At 44.2% G+C, this 5,233-nt stretch overlaps 1 pseudogene; it reads right to left on the bottom strand.

Annotated features, from left to right (window-relative positions):
- Nucleotides 1-1,703: 1,703 nt before the first annotated feature.
- On the bottom strand, nt 1,704-1,843 carry LOC129704910 (U6atac minor spliceosomal RNA; annotated as a pseudogene).
- Nucleotides 1,844-5,233: the final 3,390 nt, after the last annotated feature.

Raw genomic sequence — 5,233 nt, 5'->3', positions numbered from 1 at the left:
GGAAGGCACGTTGGGCACAGTTAATGGTCCTATAACTTAATTTATTGTCAAAGACCCATTTGAAACGAACTCCAAGATGTCAGTTATCTGTACCGTATTAGATGTAACTTAAGTATTTAAACAAACGCTTCCCATCTCCCGAAGAGGAAATGTAATGCTTTCCTTTCTTGGTGCTATCCCTGCACTTTGCAGTGAGCACATACATGGATCGGTCTGACAATCCGAGCCGCAGGAGCTGTCTACTCAGAATCTATAAATCAATAATTGATTTATCATGCAGAGGCTGGTTTCCCGAGCCACAGGCTGTACCAGCAAGTTTTAAGTTTAGAATAACCGTAAAAGGTTGTATTATTATTCCCGACAAAGCGGGAAGCATGGCTGCATAGGCCAGTCAGACAGAATGACAACCTAGAGTGGGATGTTGCTGACTTTATTGCAAGACCCGACTAATGAGGCAAAATGAAAGGAGACAAACATAACTTCTTTCTCCTTGTAGCGAGAGTGTATTTTTTGTCACTGTTATGCCACATATTTCAACAACCGGTAAATGTGCCTGGAAACAAACATATCAATTCGGTATTCCATCGAGCCATAATTTCATTGTGATCCAACACCCATTTTGTGTTCTCATTGATTACACGTGATGACATTCCAACGTAAATTGAGATTAGGTAAATTATTACAGGATATTAATTCTTGATCGCTCCCATGTGACTAACATAGGCCACCACCATAGTGTATCAATTTAACGTTGAGCATGCAGATTATGCATATTCACTCAATAACCCTTTAACCTATAGAATACACTGAATATTTGTTAATTGATGCAAATCTCCTCCGCCTCTGAACTAGATGGCATTCATAATTTTCCACGTTAGAGCCCCATCAGTTTATAATATAACTGAAATTTCAATGACCAGATTACTGGAGCAAAGCTAAATACTGTCCGTCTACCATAATGACCTTGGTAGCATCAGCTGGTAATAGCAGAAGGTCTGTCACAATACCTACATGGCATTTGAGAGATTACTACTTTGCACAATGTAAGTTTCCCCCACTTGCACAGCTGAATTACCACCACTATATTGCCTATTATACTTAATGAATAGAAGGCTGTTTTAACACAACAAGATTGTTCGAGGCTCCTATTAATTCCAATCTCTTACCCTAGGGCGGAGTCACAGGCTAATTAATAGTTAAAGGTAAATCCCAATGTTGAACAAATCTAGTTGGTATCACCTTCATGTTCTTAAACATAGTATGAGGCTGAAACAGTAGATTTTAACAACATACAGCGTTAGAATATCCTCCAGACAAGACATAACAAATGTTTTTGAGCTCCAAGCATTGGGTTTAGTAATCTGGTAAATAACCTGGGAACTGAAGTTAACCCATTTTGCAATGTTTTATCATTGCCTTATCCAGATAAATTTCAAAATGTCTCCGGTGATCTCTGTAAATGGGAGCATCCTAAGGAAATCAGGCGCAAAGTTTCCTATTTTGGGAAAATTTGTACTGCACATGCGAGTTAAACGATATTCTGCATCTTTTCCACAATGAACAGGCCACGCCTGCGAATTCCGTACCTGCTCGAGCAACAACTCTGGCCCGTTTTCCGAGCCAGTCCCGAAAGCCATTCCTGGCCATAATACTGAGCCTACCTCGAAAGACAACTCTGGACATAATTCTGAGCTTGCCTGTAAAGACAAATCTGGCCCAATTCTGTGTTTGGAACCTTAGTTTTGTGCAGTTTTACATGGTTAGATGTCAACCATTTGTGTGTTGTAAGGTCACTAGGATCCCTTCCATCCTTATCAAGGGAAATGCCATTTTCATACAACACATAAACTAAACATGCTATAATTATCATTAGTACAAAAACAAGTGTAAATATTACCAACTTGTAGATGGTCCCATATTTTTCCTGAGCCTGACTTGGGTCTCAGATTTGAATAACTATGTCCAGCTTTCATGCTGCCACCAACTTCAGTGAACTGATTACTGCCAATGAAGGCATGGGGTTGTTGTTACCGCAACGATGAAGCTTTGCTCGTCGTTGGTACCTCGATTGGTCCGACAGCTTTTGCCTCCTTATCCAGGTTTTACGTGTTGAATAGGTCTTACATCAAGAAAAGGTTCGGCGGCTTGTCTTTAATGTCACCTCTGAAGCGTTGTTCATTCCCGGCATTTATAGCATGAGGGGATCTCTAGCCCCTTCCGAGTATTCTGCCACTTTCGTTTGCGAGGACTCCCTTGAATCCATACGCATGTATTCCAGTACGTTCCACAGGTATACTTTAGAATTTTGAAGTCAATTACACTGACCACTCGCACTCCCCTCCACAGAGGGGGGGAATCTTGGACAGCCATGAACAGGTGCTGCCCCAGGCCCCTGCCTCGTAGTATGCTCACCAGCTATACCTCCAATCTCGGAGTCAGAACAAACTGACTCCGTGTGTTCACTTCCTCCAAGAGGGATACATCATGCTCCCTTCTATAGGCCCTTCTATAGGTGCTACTGCCAGAGGCTCCCGAGCTCCTCTTGCTGGAGCTTATCATGAGGGAGCATCCTCTACATCAGGAGCTCTTTCCAGACAGCCCTTCAACAGGAGCTACTGCCACGGGCCCCCGAAGAGACCCGCGGATATAAAGCTCCTTTTGCTGGAACATATCATGCTGGAGCTCTTTTTATTGGCTCAACAGTCCTTCTTGGCTTTCATGCCTCGGGGTATGCTCTGCAATAACTCCAACCTCAGGGTCAGAACAAAACTGCTCTGGTAAGCTCACCTCCTCCATGAGGGAGACATTATGCAGCCCTTCTGCAGATGCTGCTGCCATGGGCCCCCAAGAAGACCCGTGGATATAAGGCTCCTCTTCATGGAGCAGATCTTCCCTATACAGCCCTTGAATAGAGCTGCTGCCACGGGCCCATGGGGTGACCCATGCATATAAAGCTCCTCCTGGAGCCTGTCATGATGGAGCATCCTTTCCATCAGGTGCTCCATCTTTGCCAGACGTCCACAGACGTTGCTTCTAGTGGGAGGAGAATCCTCCTGGCCCGACTCATCGGACCACGGGCTTACTTTTCAATGGCTTTTCCTCCCTACAGGATTAGCCACGGTGCTCACAGTCGGCACCCTGATACCGCCCTCTTCATGGACTTACCCCTCCACGGGAACCTCAGCGGTCTGGAAGCCGCTGACCGCCTTGTCAGCGGCTGGAGTAGCGCACCCGACGTCCGGCGGCTACCCGCGTTCCGTGGTCTGGACCGGAGTCTCCTCACAGCCCAAAGCCGGTTTCCGTGTGGCTCGGCTGGACTGCGCTACAACATCCAGCAGGCAACCTCTGTAAGAAGAGGTTCCTGCAAGAAAACACAACCTGGTAAGAAATAAAAACTTACCTGTAGATTTAAACTTACTGCTGGCAGCAGCGACTAGCCTGCCAAACCCGGTGCTTCGCCATGCGAATGACGTAATGACACGCATGCGGACTGGCGGGGCTTCTTCACGGAATCACTCACAAGACTCCAATGTAAAATAACCAGCAAGTCCAGCAAACAAGATGAAAAGCAAACGGTAATCTGTTTGACTTTAATGAGATGTTGATTAAAACTCAACTCCAAAGCTACATCTCTTTCATCCACTCTGTTTTGGTCTTCACCTTATCAAAAATATTCCCTTTGTTCTCCTCCTCCTCTGCAAGTTAAACCATGTTTAATGTCTAACTTCTATCAGTTCTGAGGAATTAACTTTTCACTGTCCATCTTGGTGGATGGTGATTCCTCTGTATTTAAATCATTGAACAAGTAATCCAGAGAAAAGAAGGATCTGCAGATGCTGGAATTTTGTGTAAAGCACGGAGTGCTGGAGCAATTTAGCAGGTCAGGCAGCATCAGTGGAGGGAATGGATAGGATGCCATACAACCATATAACCATATAACAATTACAGCACGGAAACAGGCCATCTCGACCCTTCTAGTCCGTGCCGAACACGTATTCTCCCCTAGTCCCATATACCTGCGCTCAGACCATAACCCTCCATTCCTTTCTCGTCCATATAACTATCCAATTTATTTTTAAATGATAAAAACGAACCTGCTTCCACCACCTTCACTGGAAGCTCATTCCACACAGCCACCACTCTCTGAGTAAAGAAGTTCCCCCTCATGTTACCCCTAAACTTCTGTCCCTTAATTCTCAAGTCATGTCCCCTTGTTTGAATCTTCCCTACTCTCAGTGGGAAAAGCTTATCCACGTCAACTCTGTCTATCCCTCTCATCATTTTAAAGACCTCTATCAAGTCCCCCCATAACCTTCTGCGCTCCAAAGAATAAAGCCCTAACTTATTCAACCTTTCTCTGTAACTTAGTTGCTGAAACCCAGGCAACATTCTAGCAAATCTCCTCTGTACTCTCTCTATTTTGTTGACATCCTTCCTATAATTAGGCGACCAAAATTGTACACCATACTGCAGAATTGGCCTCACCAATGCCTTGTACAATTTTAACATTACATCCCAACATCTATACTCAATGCTCTGATTTATAAAGGCCAGCACACCAAAAGCTTTCTTTACCACCCTATCTACATGAGATTCCACTTTCAGGGAACTGTGCACAGTTATTCCCAGATCCCTCTGTTCACCTGCATTCTTCAATTCCCTACCATTTATCATGTACGTCCTATTTTGATTTGTCCTGCCAAGATGTAGCTCCTCACACTTATCAGCATTAAACTCCATCTGCCATCTTTCAGCCCACTCTTCCAACTGGCATAAATCTCTCTGTAGACTTTGAAAATCTACTTTATTATCCACAACCCCACCTATCTTAGTATCATCTGCATACTTACTAATCCAATTTACCACACCATCATCCAGATCATTGATGTACATAAAAAACAACAGTTGTCATCCCTGTGGCACCCCACTAGTCACTGGCCTCCAACCTGACAAACAACCATCCACCATTACTCTCTGGCATCTCCCATTCAGCCACTGTTGAATCCATCTTGCTACTCCACCATTAATACCCAACAATTGAACCTTCTTAACCAACCTTCCGTGAGGAACCTTGGCAAAGGCCTTACTGAAGTCCATATATACAACATCCACTGCTTTACCCTCATCAATTTCCCGAGTAACCTCTTCAAAAAATTCAAGAAGATTAGTCAAACATGACCTTCCAGGCACAAATCCATGTTGACTGTTCCTAATCAGACCCTGTTGATCTAGA

Source organism: Leucoraja erinacea, chromosome 1, assembly GCF_028641065.1.
Source record: "Leucoraja erinacea ecotype New England chromosome 1, Leri_hhj_1, whole genome shotgun sequence".
Taxonomy (NCBI): Eukaryota; Metazoa; Chordata; class Chondrichthyes; order Rajiformes; family Rajidae; genus Leucoraja; species Leucoraja erinaceus.
This window is presented reverse-complemented; position numbering and strand designations above follow the sequence as displayed.